Genomic DNA, 17512 nt, shown 5'->3' with positions numbered 1-17512 from the left:
TTCAGCCGCTCTGAGTGGAACTTTGTCATTGATTACAAGAAGCAAGTCATAACTTTTACAGTTCACAGTCATACTAATTTGGACGAACCCTTTTAAAATTAATGTGGGATTGCAAATTCACTAAAACAGACTGTTTTTTCTTATGATACTTTTTTTTCCTCCTCCCTTCAGTTGTTCACTGAGTTCTGCGTAGTTATTATGCCAAGCATAGCAGTTTCAGCCAAGCTTCACAATACTTCTTCCAATCTCAAATGTGGATTATTGAAAGGCTTTTTGGGCAGAAAATACAATTCATTTTTAAAATTTCCTAAGTCACTAAATCTCTCTGTTTTTTTAAGATAGTTTAATTAATATTTGAGATTGAAAGATGGCAAAAAATATTTGAGACTAAAAGATTATGAAAGAGAAATTGGAGAAGATATCAAGAATAATTCAATTTACAGGGAGGTAAATCATTTAATTGGAGACAAATATGACAAATAATTGTCCTCTAATAAAAACTTAATTGACCAAACCATCTTTAATTAATTTTATTAATATATATAAGAGAGATGTATTCATAATTTACATCTAAGATTGAATATTATCACTAGCGTCGAATTTGACGCCCAAATCTAATGATGTTCATATATTAAGGTTCCGTATCAAGGGAGAACAAAATTTCAATGAGCTCAATTTAAAAAATTTAAAAAGCGGGGTCAAAAGTTTTTAATTAATTTTTATTAATTTTTTTATGTTACATCTTTTCCTTATTAAAATTATAAAATCTCATTTCTCCTAATTTTTTAAATTGAGCTTATTAAAATTTTTCCTCCATTCTTTTCATTTCCGTCAAACTGAATACAGGGTAAGAATTAAACGTCATTATGAAAATAATAAAACTTTGGACCCAGTGTTATTTATTCAACTAGGTGTGGCGTTTAATTCTGTTTTCATTTCTTCAATTTTTCCTGCACATTTGATCAATGCTTAAATAATGCTATGAAATTAACATCATTCCAGAAACTTTTGCGTCATTATTCATCCCAGCACCACAAGAACGCTGCGCAAATTTATACACATTCCTGTTGCTTTTAGGTTAAGATCTAAAATATTTATTTTTTTCCAAATATATTCAGCACTCTAAAATATTTTATGGTAGATCTATCATTTTAAAATATTTTTTTCAAGTACGCTGAATATTCTAAATTATATTTTGGTGCGTTAACACCTTGAAGTATTTTTCTCAAATACATCCAACACTACTTAAAAATGTTCATTTTCATCTATTCTAAAGACCTTTTTTCGTCTGTTCGTGAGGAGATGTTAATAAAAAAGACATAGATAGTAAGTATTTACTTGTTTGTTCCTAATAGACAAAAAAAGGACACTATTTTCGTCTGTTCAGAGTGAATAGAAGAAAATAGTGTCCCTTTTTTGTGTATTCTAGCCAAAATAGAAGAAAATAGCACACTATTTTTGTCTATTTTGTTTCAGCTGGAACAGAAGAAAATAATGCCCCATTTTCGTCTGTTATGCATTTCACCCACAATTTATTCCTTGTTTTTAATTATATCACCTGAAGAATTCAATTCTGTCTACAATATAGCATATAATCACACAGTAAATAGCAACTTCCTTTTCCTTGATCAGTATTATATCATACTACCTCTGGTACTTAATTAATAAAAGAGCTAGTTGACTAATTTGAGTAGATTAAGATAATTGATTAAGTTAGTTATTTTATAATAAATAGGTATTGTTTTTCCTAAGATACCCTCACTAATCAAGGGTCATTTGATGAAATATTTAACATGTACAACCATCTTGAAAAAAATAGATAAATATGAGGGACAAAATGGATTAGTTTTTTATATTTAGGACCAAATTATAAGTTAAACTAACTCTTATATTAAGGATGGAGCCTGGAGGTAATATATAGTATACCTACGTCAGAGTGGAGCCCAATTATGCTCTATTGGCGTCGAGGAAGTTACAAAAAGAAATAAATAAATAAACCCCAGCTAGAAGATATATACAATTATTAATATTAAAGAGTTATTACCAATTATGTCATTCTGAAAATTTGTTCTGGAAGTATCATAAAGCTCAAGTCTTGTTAATAATCATGCAGGCACTGAACCAACACGGATATCTGGAAAAACAATTGAGGTTTTCATAGACTCAGAACTAAGGGCCACAAGATTTTGGCATCCTATGTCAGTATGTGTCTTCACATTTTTTGCTTTTGAGTGATTAAGCATCAGGTTGAACAGTGACAATTACAGATGGTACAAATTGGAATTTAGAATGGGCTTAGCAACTAATAGTATGAGTTGCATGAAATAACAGCAATTTGTTAATTTGGATAAAAACTATATATATGTATATATAAAATATGTTAACAGCATATAGTCAAATAAGTTAGATTTTAAGCAGTTTATAGGTTAGGATCCTAAAAGAAAGAAATTCCCTCAAATTTGCCAGTGAATATAGCAAATGATAACATGATGATGGTGGCGAACAAATAACCTAACTATCTAAGTATTATCCCTTGTCCTAATTATAAGATCTTGTTTGTAGACTACAAATAACGTTTTATAATTAGGACTGGAGGTAGTATTTCATAAATCAACCTGCTCAATGTAAAACAAGATAACCTATACAGCTATTACTATCTTATACTACCCATCAGAGACATAAATAGACCTACTAAAATTTAACCAACACTTGCAAGCTCCTTGTCAAAGCAATGAAAATTAAAGACGCGACTATGATTAACACCCAAGCAATTCACAGGATACAATCAAACCGAGTTGTAATATTTGCCACCACACAAATTAAAGTACTAAGAAGCATAATAAGCAATTACCCAATATTTTAGCTAGACTCCTTCAAAATGACATCAGTTTATTTCACAGAAGGTTGAAGATTTACCAATAACAAGCCTTCTCTTTCATCATCAGCGTGCAGGTCTGTACTTCTAAACATGAATTCATTTCTTTGCTAACTGTTCTTAGCACCTTGTGTAATTGCCTTGTACATCAGAATGTCAGAAGTCAGATGTTTTGCCGACTATGCTGCATATGACAATGAATGTTTGGTATTCATGGTATAATCGGAATTTATTGGACATTCAAATATAATCACAATTTTTATATACAAGTATTCATGGATCAACCCGGTAAGATAGATAATGGCTAAAAACATAGCAGAATTCACTACGTTTAGTTTTATGCAGTTAATGACATCTCTCAAATAGAAGGCTTCTTTGAAGTCAAAGCAAGCTTGCAAAACAAAAACAGCATAAGATTGGAAAATATAGAAGCATCCCAAATTGTACTTCCTAACTTCCTGTAGGAAAGAGAAAACAAACAGAAAAGACAAAAAAAAAAGTAAATAACAATGATACGAAGTTATTTGCATATACATCAAATTAAAAATTTCAATTGATTGCATATTCTGGTAACTAAACTATTAAAGCTTTTACCCAATGCTGTCTAGATCAGACATTATTCAAAGTCCAAAAATTGGTGGTGGTATATTCTGGTGCAACGTTAGTACAACCACCTACCGTACGACCCATTATTCTCAAGTGGTGATACATGAAGAATCCAACTATCGTTAGGGTACAGTACAATAAAGGTTACTCCATCCAGTTCAAAATATAAGCTAAACTTTATCCATTTAAGTTTATTAAGAAACTAGATAAAATCAGTTTAAAACAATAAATATGTAAGACATATTTTTTTCCAAATATGCCCTTATTAATAAAGAGAATAAGTAAAAGATGCAATAAATGAATCAAAAAGGAAAGAGACTAAATAGGGGTAAAATTGGAAAAAAACTCATTAAATGCTTAGACAAAAATAAACGTTATCCTATAAAATAAAAAAAACTAAGCTCCTCTAACAAAGTTTAACTTATATTTTGAACCGGAGGGAGTAATGAAAAATAAACTTTGAAGATCCTAAAACTGAGCCACCGAATATGTGATTTGGAAGAAAACAGAATCAATAACATCCCAACAAGGTAAAGTTTCATGACCCGATCTTTATCTTCCCTCAGTGGCAAGAATAACGTAAGTAATCACACCAACATGTAAAATCATAATAGAGCAAACACGCCTTATAATAGGCTGTTTACACTTAAAAATCTAAAACAATAGTAAAAAGAAGAGAATCATTATCATTTCCACCAAAACTAAGTCCGAGTTCAAACTAGTGTTCCCTATTGGATCAGTTTCTCAAATTTTATGAACCAATAGAGAAAAAAATTAAAGCACATAAAAAGAAAGCTCCATATATATATAATTGACAATTTGATTCCTTCATTTTTTTTGCCCCCTGTCAATATAATACCAATTACCTTAGGAGGTCCCGCACAGAGCATGTAGAAACAATGATATTCCTCTTTGGATCTGACACCGGGCAAACACGTAATTGTTCCAGAAGATAAGTTCTTATTGCAACTCCTAAAATTCTCCCCATTTGATCAAACTAAATCTCCACGAATTTACCGAAGCAAATGCCCAAAAAAAGTAAAAATGTAACACAAATAATAACATCCCAACAGATTAAAGTTTCATTACCAAACAACGAGCATGGTAAAACAACAGAATTACACCTTTACCAACGGTGAGCAATAGGCCAGGCACAAGCTTGGAGAAATGAAGAACACAACGTCACGAGCTTGTTGAGCCTGGAGTAGAGAAGACGAGGAAGCAGTTGGGTCGCCGAGAACAGGAAGAGAAAAGAATGTTTCGTCGAGAACCCGGAGAAGAGAGCGCTCGCGACAAGAAGAGAAAGAGAAAGAAAAGATCTGTCATGCCACAAGAAGAGGAGGAAGAAGCTACGGCAAGCGATTGATCTGCAGAAATTAAAAAAAAAAAAAAGAAATAACGCGCAGTTCGTCTCTTATATAAGAACAGACGAGTCTAATAGCTTCAAAACAGATGAGTGTAATTGCTTTATATTTGTTTGTTTTATAGACCAGACGAATATATTTAGTTTTTTTCTTCTGTTTCTTGAAAACAAACGAGTATTTGGGACGTAAATAATATAATTTGTAGTAATGCAACACCTTGAGTTACAACTCAAACCCCTTCGGTAAAATAAGAACAGCCGCCACATTCAAAGTCCCTTTTTTACCATTAGCAAGAACTTGATTCCCTTAGACATTATAAGGAATTTGCACCACTGCTTCAAATACAATCTTTCCTTCTTCTTCTTTTCATCCCTTTCCAAACTGGGTGCAAACCTTAAATTTTTCGCACGTTTGCTCATTGTTACTATAATTGGCGCAAAGAGGGGTAGAGACAATTTTGATCCTGAAAAAAAGTTAATAGTTCCAAAAGTGATCAGAACTAGTTACAATATAGCAGCACAGGGAGCGATCAGAGCTTATGCATGCTAGTATGGTATCACTGGAGAGCATATTATCAGCCCTACATTTGTTTTTTTTTTTTTTTCTGTGTGCATCCTCCATTATATTGCAATAAAAAAGATGGAACGAAAAATAGCTGTGGAATGAGCTATTTAGGGGTCAGAACGCCATGGCGACAGTTTGAAGGAATAAACAGTGATGATATGCTAATATATCTAGCAGATAACACTTGAAACTTTGATTTATCTTAGGAAAAAATAAGAAGTTGAGCAAAAAGCTAAGGGCAGAGAAAGAATATATAGAGGTAACATTCAATCTTCTTGCCTTCAAATTCCCCCAGCTTAATTTCCACTGACGATAATAGCTAGATTTGCGTAATGTCATTCGTGTTCATGGTACATAAACGTATTTACAGAGTCCATCGCCGCTGAGTAATCAAAATAGATACTTTCTGACATGCTGAAGCGGGAAGAAAAAGCTCGCGACTATTGGAATTAGGAGCATTCCATAATGAAGGATTGAATTGAGCTGAAAAACAAGTGATTCAGCAGAAACTGCTAGAGCCAAAGGAAGCACAGAAGGGTATTATGATGTTTCAACTACATTCAGGAATTTCTAATTAGCCGCTTGACTTGATCACAAGTTTATAAGTGTAGGCTTGAATTTGGATTTTGGTATTTCAACTGAATTTAATTGGAATTTTCCTATCTTTTCAGTAAATATTTACAATCGTTGTATTTAAGTATGACATTTAGATAAATGATCAATATATGCGTGTACCTGCATTAATAAGTGTGACAATAAACATCAAAGCTTCCTATAATATAGATCCTTTGTGTCATAAAGATAGACGCGAGGAAAATTATTAACGCTTTCTCTTGTTAATAGCAATTATGTCTGACCTTTAAATTTATTTCAAGGTTACTATTTATTTGGGAAACCTTTTATTGTTAATAAACTTTGAAAATATAACGAACTTTTGAAAATTCAAAATGGACTGACTCAAGCCTATATTTAAAGCTTTTAACATCTATAAGGCTAGGATATATAAGTGGCCTGAATATGGAGAGGGAGGAATGGAAGAAGAGTTCCTAGCCATTTTATCAAAAGGGAGTATTAAAATGGTAATATTGAGGGTAGTGCATATGAAATTCTATTAAATGGAGATAACAGTGGGATAAAAGCATATCATCTCTCCTATTCTCTCTTTTGCATGACCGGAACCCAAAAAATAAAAAACAGAGAGAGTGGCGAAGGTGAGGAGAAAAGGGAAGAAAGAAAAGAGGAGAGGAAAGGGAGGAAAACCAAAGGATTACGGGTAAGATTATTATGATATAACTTGATCATCATCTTTAGTCTTCTTACGTACCTAAAGTTACCCATGGATCCTAAATCTCTCTTGTCATTGTGCATTCAGCGAGGAAAAGACTTGGGGATTATGGTTTCAAGAGAACAAGCTTCAAGAAAAATCAAGCTAAAGCTTAGGTAAGTGATTATTTGGATGTTATTGATGATGTTATTGATATTATTGCTGTTGAATTGGATTTTGTTGAGATTAATTCTTGACAAGCAAGAATATAAGGGGAGGTAAGGAGGAGTGGAATTTTGTCCATTTTGATGCTTCCAGTGAGTCCAAATTAAAATAAAAAGTTGGTTTGAAAGCATTAGACATAAAATAGAATTTTTGTGCAATAACACCCTATGACACAGATTTTGGTAACTAAAGGGGAAGAAGGTTTCTTTTAATCCATTTAAACTTAAATTATGGAGGACAAGAATGTTAGATTAATTTTTGATCCTATGCAATTAAAGGTGCAAAAATGAAGGATTAATGCCGTAAGTAAGCGAAAGTTAGTTTCTTAATGCCATAACGCATGTCATGTGGATAGTTTGTAATATGCTTTGCATTATATTGATATGCAGGTTTTGACTTTTGTCCGAGAGTCCAATTTTCAAGTAATTAAGGAAAAAGCTAAATGACAAGTAAGATCAAGGTAGCAAAGTTAGCAGCTCTGACATTAATGTTGTGGTGATTGTCATTTGTGATTGTTTGAGATTACAGTTGCCCTTTTCGAAACTCCCTACAAGTTTGGTCCTCATCAGAGGGTTCCTATCTTTTAAGTCCAATTTTCAACTTGATTTTAAACCCCTAGTTAACAGATACATGGTTACACTTTTAACATGCTTGACCATAATTAGCATTCTCGGATGTTCATCCACACATCAATAAAACATGAGCAAGTCACACACAGCCTTCCCACATTAATAAGCACACAACTTTTCAAGATAAAAGCAAAATAACATAAAAGCTTTCATTCTGACACCTCTTTGCCTTTGTTCTTGGATGAGCTTGCTCTTAGGTTTGTATAAAGTAAAAGAGGGATTTTCAAAGAAATCCCCAGCAGCAAAATCACCAACAATAATATTAACAACATGCATGATCATTAAATTTCAACAAAATGAATTAAAATGCCATGAAACGGGAACATATCTCACAAAACACTAATTCAAACATGCATAGGGCTAAGGCAAATACATATTGCAAGTATTTACATGTTCAGCCATAAACTTGAGCTCAAATAGTCATATCAGTCAAACATGTATAACAACCAACATAATATTAACATGATATTTGGTTAACTTTACTGCCTTTTTCACTTGTTTCCCTTAAACTTTTCCTCTCTGGATCCTCGAGTCCTTGTAGGTCCCTTAAAACTATCAAAGCCTACAAATAAACATAGCACAAAGAACATCACAAGCCATCCACATTACAAGCAGTAGGGCATTGTGAAATTAACCTTCCTTACTTTAATTCCTTAAATGCTAATTTTTGGACTACTAATCTACTTGCTTTCAAATTACTTTCACATACTTTTCCTTCATAATTTTGCATTTAGTATCCACTTTCAAACGCAAATTGAGCAAAATCAAACTCCTTTCGCCCCACTTAACCAAGCCAAGGGTAGGACATATAAATGAGGGGGAAATTTCATTTTGACTTTTAGTGCTTCTGTGTTTACTTTCTAACATTAACCAAGCACTTTTAAATTTTAAACTCATTAGAAGTATCAACATTTACAAAATCCATCTCTAGGAGAAACCCCTCAAGGTTTGACATCCATTCAGGAAGAATATAATGTGATTTTTACAACTTCCATTCCATCTTACTTGAGCTCCTATTTGGAAGGTTGCAACTTCTTAACTGCTGTAATCTCTACTCCTGCTAATAGTTCAGCAAACTCTTTGTTGTTACTATGGGGTCCTAAAACACAAGGAGATTTTACCCGTTACCCTACCCCCAGGGGAAGTCGAATCCCCGTTGCCTCCTTGAAAGAGAGATGTCTTGAACCACTAGACGATGGGAGCATACTTGCTTGGTCGGCCAGTGAGACGATGGGGGATAAGCTTCATTGTCGAGAGGAAAACAGCTCGGATCACCAGCAAAGGCCCCTAAATGACCGCTTAGTGGAGGTGGAAAATTTGTCCCTTGGGTTTTATCAATTTGCAAATTCTTCCCTCCATATTTTTCAGAAATTATGATAGCATTTCTCCTTATTTTTCATGCTTGCCAAAATTACAAAACGGTGAAAAGTAATTCCACCAACCACTAACAGCATCAACATACAACAACAATGATTATCACTTACCCTCGTTCAAGTTTGCTTACTTGATGGGTCCTCCTCTTGAAATCCTTAAGCTACCAACTTTCTCTCTTGCTAAACACAATACAAAGAGAGATTTAGAGACCATCATAAGAAGTTTTAAACTCAAGTTCTGAGGCTAGACATGAAGTTTGATCGCAAACCCACCTGGGTTTTGGTTGTTCATCCTCCTCCTCTCTCTCTCTCTCTCTCTCTCTCTCTCTCTCTCTCTCTCTCGCGTCTTTACCTGACGGAAAATTATGAGCAAATGGGAGGACATAGGGGCTTAAATGGTCTTACTTTTTTTTTTTGGTCAACGGTCTTACTTTCATCCATACACTCAATTTAATAATTTTTCAAATCCACCTCCAAAAAAAAAATATTCTAATGCTCCCATAACTAACATGCAGTGAAAATCTCTTCCTTCTCCTTTCATCTATCCTCCCGTACATTTAAGAGATATCTGGGGGAAGATAAAGTCATTTACCAACCTAGTAATTATGGCTCCTAACGTTAATTTCGCATAAAATCTATATTAACGCTCTAAAACACTTAAGTTTCTTGTCCATACAAGCCATGCGATACCATCAAAAAATTCAAATTTATTGTGAAGCAATTTCTCAGATTTTCCCAAGCCAAAGCTCGGTATCTACTTGTTGGAAAACCAATCAATCGCATGCCCTTTAATTTTTCGCAAAATATATTAAAATTTAGTTTAGGCCACTGGAGTTAATTTTTGGAAACGTGAATGGGTCTTTTTATCAAAAAATTATCGTCAAATCGATTTTTTTATGGCCTTCAGATGTCACATTCAAATTTTTTGCGGATTTAACTTCCCTGCATATCATAAATTTTTATGCTAGCTGTTTCTTCATCTTCTTCCTTTTAATTTCTCTCTCTTATTTCATCTGTGTGCATCAACACTAAAGGTTTCGCATGCTTCAGTCCACTTTCATTTTCAATTCTGTCTCAGTTGTCACAATCAGAAAAGTCAAAAGAAAAAGCAAATGGAAAAATATCCAAAAGAATTCGTATTTCATCGCGCTGCCAACTAGTATATGTTTCCAAACTACTTAGTTCGTTTATCACCAATACACATTATTCTACAACTTATGTTTAATATCCTTGCATTTTTTTCCACTGGACTGCCTAGTCTCATGCAGGAACATAAATTATAGTAAGATAAGAATAATTAATTTCATATAAACTTTCATTAAATAGGGCAGAGGACAAAATGTATAGAAGGGTTGCTGGATCTCGAGAGCTTTTCTGTGATCCCAATCCCAAGCATAAAACTTGAAACTGCATATTTGGCTCGGAAAGTTTGATACCTCTCAAAGTGACCATCTTATAATTGGAGTCTGTAATCATTCCATCGGCCTTTATTCGATCTTTTATAGTCGTTTGATGTTACAAGCACTCTCCGGCATTTAATTTTACAAATAAAACGTTTTCATTTTTTTCCCTTTTCTTTTGGTATGGCTTTTTATTATCAAGTGGTCTACATTTTCGTAGCTCTAAAGTTTCTGTCATTTTTTCACCCAAAAAAAGGAAAGTTTCTGTAATGTTTATGCTGTATTTAGGTTGAACAAACATTACATTCTTACTATCTTTTCCTTCTTTAAAATTTGGTGCTCATTTCTCACTTCTTCATATCACTCTTATTCTAGGGTGAACTACACGACCTAGTCCAAACCTCAGTACCAATGATTTCTTAAGCAAAAGAGATCATGTTAAGAGCTTGTCAAGATGGGAATTTCTACTGAAACCAAGGAATTTTCTCCCTGGGCATGCCGTATGTAAACTAACATTTCCATTAGACCCTATATGACAGTAAGATAAACACATAACAATTTAGCGGTAAGGAAGGAGAGGAAATAAAAGGGTTAAAAAGTTAAGTTAAACAAGCACCGAACTATTTTAGGGGCCTATCTTTCTTTATACCCAACATTGTACCCAATGATGCATAGGGAACTTCAACCTTCGAGTCGTTGTAATTTGGCTTTACCCTTTTTCTTCATACCAAAGATAAGAGTTATCTTCTTACTTTACAACTTGGTGGGAGTTTTGAAGGAAGTGGAGTGAGGTGTGGATAATGGGATGAGAGGGACTGGTGTGGAGAACCCTTTTTTGGGGGGGGGGGGGACCTAAACCCTCGTTGATTTGAAGTTTAAAAAAAAATTATGGCATTTCAATCATCACTACAACTTTTTTTAGGCCAATAGTCAATCATCACTAGGTAAAATAAGCAATTAGAGCTCCAGGATAAGATCAGAGTGGAAAGGATGGATATGGTGCTTTATTTATGTAATACTAATAATGCTTGGAATGACTAAGACTTGCAATACTACCTGTTGTCCATGATATAAAAGTTAATTGTGAATTATATTTGTTTCCTAATATAAGACCTAATTCACTGTCTTCCAAATTTATAATTCATTTTCTAAACTTAAACATCCCTCTTAACTACACATATTAAGGGGTTCCATCTAAGGGTAATCATTGTTAAAGGATGCTTTAGAGAGTTCAATTCATATTTATTACAAATAACTAACTTAATAAATCTTTTTAATCTACTCAAATTAGTTAAGGAGCTCTTATATTAAAGACTTGAGGTAGTACTAATATCCCTCAAGTGAAGTTCCTTTCTGAAATCAAGCAAAACCAATAACAACAACAACAAAGAATCACTATAAGATCCCAATAAAAAAATTTGATTACCAAAAATCTCAATAACAAGTGAGTAGTAAAAACATGTTATCATTTCCTTCATTAGAACTTATTATTATATGCTCCTCAATTGTCATCGACGTCTCAGATGATTAAATCCTTTCCTTAGGACCTTGTTCTAAATTTTCCTAAGGATAAAAATTACAAACTTTATCGAAAGGAAAATATGATTTTGAGGGATTACTCACCCTTTAGCTAATAATAACCCATAACCAACGCAACAACAAAAACTTGCAGAAAGATAAACTTTATCAAGCTTTTAACGTAGAAGTCCAGCACAAGTTAAAAAAAAAAAAAGCCCCCAACAAGTTTAGTTACTTCACTCTAAAGAATTAATCGAATTAGTCCAAAATAAAATGTTAAAAGCCGAAAATTAAGTGGATAAAACTATGAAAACAATTAGAAATAATAATATAGGACCAAAGTGAATAGCTTCTTAGTTATTAACGTTTTATTATTATAGATGAAAAATACAATTTGTTCACATTTTAATAGTAATAATGCACCGGACCATTTTAGTTTGAAGAGGGAGGTTTTCAACTTTCATTTTCAAGCTGAGAGCAAGGGAAAAAAAAAGGGGACCGGACTGGTCGGTTCAACCAGAAAACTGGTGAACCGGTCTACAGTCCGGTCTGGTTTAGCTGGTGAACCGGAGGTCTACTGAATTGGTAAAAAACCGGTTTAACCGAAAAAAAACTAGTATTAAACTGGGTAACCCTGGTTCAGTGGGTTACCCAGTTTATTTTTTTTCCCGCCAGACATCTCAAAACGACACTGTTTTGTTTTTAAAAAAACAAAACTGCTTCTTCTCTTTTCCTCCGGTCGAGTTCCCTCATTTCCCTTCCTTCCCCTGATTCCTCTTGACTTGCGCAGCGCCGGCTCTTCCCTCCCTCAAACCCAAGCCAAAATCGCCTCCACCAAGATCTCTGCTCCCTGGCGTTGTTGATGGCAGAGCTCCTTGTTCAGCCCTTCCCCAACATCGCAGTCAGATTCGCCTTTGCCTTCACCTCATCCTGCTTCGCCTTCACCACTCGTATTTGCAAAAGGCAGAACCAAAAGTCAAGTCACAGGCCTCCACCTCGCAATCGCATCCTATGTTTGACACTCTAAGCTTGCAAGTCTTCCTCGCTCACCACGTCCTGCTTGGCTTTCACTACTGGCATTCACAGAAGGCAAAATGAAAACTCGAAAGTTGCAGGTCTCCCTCAAATCCCAATCAGTGTTGTCCCTTCGGTGCATTGAGTTGTGGGTAAGCTCAAAAATTTTTTCAGCTGATTCTGGATTAGAGAGCTGTCTTTGTTCTTTCTTTCTCTCTGGTTGTCGAAAGGTTTGGGAAGGGAGGGGATGAAAATTTTCTATTTGATTTCTGAGCACTTGAAGTAGGAGAGGAACGTAGTTGATGAATTTTTTCTGCTGAAATAATATAGATTTTGTTTCCTTTAGACATTGGATGAAGTTGATTCTGGATATGTAAAGTATAAACACTTAGCTTGAAACCGAAGAACATACAAATCTTTTGTAATCAATATGATTAGTAATCTTCTGGTAATCAATATGATATTTTTAATATTGTGAATTAAATTATATTATTTTAATATGACCGGTCTGACCTTGGTCTGACCACGGTCCAACCAGCAACCCTTGACCCACTATCTTGAGCGGTTTAATGCCCGGTCTGGTTTTTTTCCTTGGCTGAGAGAGAATATATGAACGAAATTCAGCCTTGGTGCTGTGCCACTCCACGGTTCCTGCCTTATAACCACTCTTTAACCGTGCAAATGTGTCTAAGTAACGATTTAGAGCTTCTTGCGGGATGTCTCTTATTCCTGCAAAAATAGATAGAAAGTTTACTTTGTTGGTTGGAAAGTTTGTTCCTTCTACTTAATACACAATATTGATGAAATTGCTTTCTCTTAACCATAGCTTGATTTCTAGTTTTCTTATTCTGCTATTTCCATCGTATCCTTCTCCAGTTTTCACTGGTTGGAAAGCCTCTCCCATATGAGCTTTCACTCAGTGCACTGACCAATAATTCTGAATCGCTCCATTTGTTCCTGATCAATTCTTGAAAGGCATCACTTTATAATATTTTGTAGACATCAATATGGCTAAGTTCTTTATAATGTCCCGCTTACACTGCATCATTTTGAATTGCAAGTGACTCTGCTTTTAGATTCTTTGCTTTCTTGATGGTGTTGTAGCCTGGGGATTGATTTTGACCGTTGCAGCCTCCACAGCCCCTGACTTTACGCAGCATTTCAATTAGCCACACCACCTCATGTTTATTCTTCATTCGTCACAGTTTTTGTTTTTTCTGTTTCTAAATAAATCTTTCGGCCACTTGGTATCCAGCAATTTTCTAGATCCTATTACTAATTATTTAAATAAGTGACTAATCATGATTGAGGTTTTGTGATCAAAATGCCTCTCCTTAGAAGTCTTGTTTTTAACAAGGTGGGATTCGGAATGCAATTCCCCCACTTTATGATCTAAGCTGGTACGCTGCCAGATAAGTAGCCTGGGGTATTCTTAAAAGGTCACTTTTAAAAACAAGTGAAAAGCACGGAGACACTTCCAACAAGAAACAAAACTTACACCACTTCACCGTATACTCAGTGTAAGCAAATTCACTCATGGTATGCAATCTGACATCCAATGAATAACGAAAACATGCTGAGAATGTCAAAACGAAAACTTTAAAAGAAACAGAAAAATATAGGGCTTATTTGGTTTCTTGTTTTAAAAACAGTTTTTTGTTTTTAAAAAATAGAAAAACACAAACACTTGTTTGGTAATTTGTTTTTAGTTGATTGTTTTAAAAAACAAAGAAACGTTAACATGTTTCTCAAAACTAAAAATTCAAAACAACTTTTACATGTTTTCTTGTTTTTGTTTTTGTGTTTTTCATTTTTTTGTTTTGAAAAATTTTGAGAAATCTTTTTCTTTTTCTTATCTACTATCCACCACCTATCACTATCAGTGACAATTATCATCCGTCAAGTGTGATTTTTATATTTTTTTTTCAAACATGATTTTTTAAAATTATTATCCAAACAAATTCTTTTATTTTTTGTTTTTAAAACTCGTTCTAAGAAACAATTTTATAAAATTATTTTTTTGGTAAGGAAACAAAAACCAAAAACATACAGGCCATATGTTTCTTGTTTTTCTAATATTTGGGTCAAGATATTTAAATAGCGTTTTTTTAATTGTTGTTTTGTTTGTTTCATGTTCCTATATATTTCCAATTACTTTGAACCATATCCATGAGCGTAGTGAAGGCACAGCAGTATAAAATTTAAATATAAAATAATACTCTCGTGGTGTTTAATATAGAAGCTAACTAACTAATTTGAGTAAATTAAGGATGCTAGTTAAATTAGCTAATATGATTTTTTTCTAAAATATCCTTAATTTCCTCCCTCTCTGTCCTATTTGATTATTGTTTGGAGAATATTAATAGAGTTAATTTGAAAAAAAATTAATAAATTATGACATAAGTCTTACATATAATATTAATATTAACTCTTTAGTTAGGCTCTGTATTAATTATCATAAGAGTACTGTTTCATGGCATTGCTCGTTCCTCCTCCTTTTTCTACTCACTCACTGAGATGGGTCAGTATGTGCTCTCGTGAAAGGACTTCCGCTTTCACTATCACCTCTGTTTGGGGTCAGTGTAGTGCGAGTTGATTTCGAATCAGGCCAATCTAATTGGTTGGCCTTTGTTTGCTTGAAAACAAAGGAGGGCTAAACTATTGTCAAATCAAATAACGATTTTGTCCCCCTTAAGAAAAAAAAGGTCACGAGATTTGTCAATAAATATGCGTCTTTCGTCGCACATTAATAGCAAAACTACTCTCTCTGCTAAACACAATAGTAAAGTTAATCTCACTGGGCAATATTCGTGGAACTTTTGAGATAATTTAAAGGGATAATTTTAATTAATCAGCCCCGTTTTTGTCTAGTTTATAAATTGATAAAAAATGTAATTCTCATCGTAGAATTTTTCTTTATACACATTATGTGATATGCACAATTTTAATTTAAATAAAATTAGGTAGGAAGCTTGTAATTATTTAAAAGTTCTAAATTATTAGTTAACAAAATTATATCTAGCTTCACATAAAGAAAATAACCTCAATTTATATAGGAATATTCTTTAAAAAAAATGGTTATAGGCAGCTAATTTTCTCATCTCGCTGCCACGATGGTGAGAAAAATGAATTTTTTTTTTGGTAGAAGAAAAATAAAAGTTTACTTGAGAGGTTACTACATTCTATTTGACGATTTTTAAAGATATTTGTAAATTAATTTGTTAATATTTATTACTTTTTTAATGTAACTATGAAGTATTTATGCATTATACTACCACACAATCTATCTAACTAGAAACATTCCCATAACAAATGAAGAAAAACAATTACAATATCCCAAATCGATATACATTCAACTAAAATTTCAATAAAACCCTATTCGTCCTGTCCCAGTAAAAACATTTCAACCGATGTTTGAGTGTTTATGACAACCAAAATTGGCAAGACTGACGAACGAATATATGTTAATTTCGTGAAATTCATGTCATTTTAGCACATTATCCTATAATTTTTTATACTTTTTGGTGAACTTGTGCCTATTTAATTTATTATATATATGATAGAAAAATGCGCATACATATAGTAGCTATACTTGGACTAAAGTGATAGAAAATGTGCATAATTTTCCTTCAGATATGGAATGCGCTCTTTGGTATCCTAATACATAGCGTCATGACTGCTGAATTTTCAAACTTCATCACTCGTTCCGACCCTTATGTAGCTATATTATGCTTATGTTGGTGATGATGTGCCTTACTATAAAAAATTTTGTTTTTAGTGACGACTTTTGTTGCCGCTGAAAATCAAAAAGTCGTCATTGAAAGTTTTCAGTATGACAAAAAATCATCACCAAGTCGTCGTAGTAATTGTCACTGATATTGTTTAACTACAACAAAGTGAGTCCACCACTAAAATATACTTTTTTAGCAGTGAAAGTAGAAAGAAAGAAAGCTGAAAGACGCCACTGGACATCGTCACAGTCACCACCCCTCACCTCATCATGCCACATTATTATCAACCCAATATTTTTCCTTATGTGCCTTGCCCAAGACTTGGTCCCTGGACCTCCTCCTTTTTCCTTGTTGCATGAAGCGCTTTGCCATCTGCGCTAGAATGACTTTGCATCTTGGGAGCATGAATTAAATATAATATATCATTAATATCGCACACATATGTGCGTATTATTTATAGTATAATATTATATACACATATGGATGAATGTAAATATAAATACATATAATTTTAAGATACAAATAATAATGTATACTTATATTTATAATGTTGTGTGTATTAAAATATAAATGGGGATATTAATATCGATATACGTATTATATTTATAATATTATTTTTAATGAAATTAAAATATGAATGTAATTTTAACATAATATTATTTATATATTGAAGTCACTTTCTTTTAGCGGCAACTCTAAACTGAGTTCAGCTATTTTTTTAGTGCCTCTCCTTATTTACACCTTGTTACGCCCATGGTTTGAGTTTTTCTCTATTCACTATTTCTAGGTGTGAAAGACACTTCCTTGGTTGATTCAAGTACCAACCAACCAATTATACACTGCTCAAAAAACGTCAAATCTCATTCCATTCCTGATCCTAATGTATGTTTTTGATTATGTTTACGTTGGTCATTAGTGCACCTCTCCTTATTCAACACTTATTAAGCCC

This window comes from Neltuma alba, unplaced genomic scaffold (assembly GCF_004799145.2).
Source record: "Neltuma alba isolate B1F8T4 unplaced genomic scaffold, ASM479914v2 tig00007630_pilon, whole genome shotgun sequence".
NCBI classification, from domain to species: Eukaryota; Viridiplantae; Streptophyta; class Magnoliopsida; order Fabales; family Fabaceae; genus Neltuma; species Neltuma alba.
The sequence above is the reverse complement of the archived record's forward strand: the minus strand, read 5'-3'. Positions refer to the sequence as shown.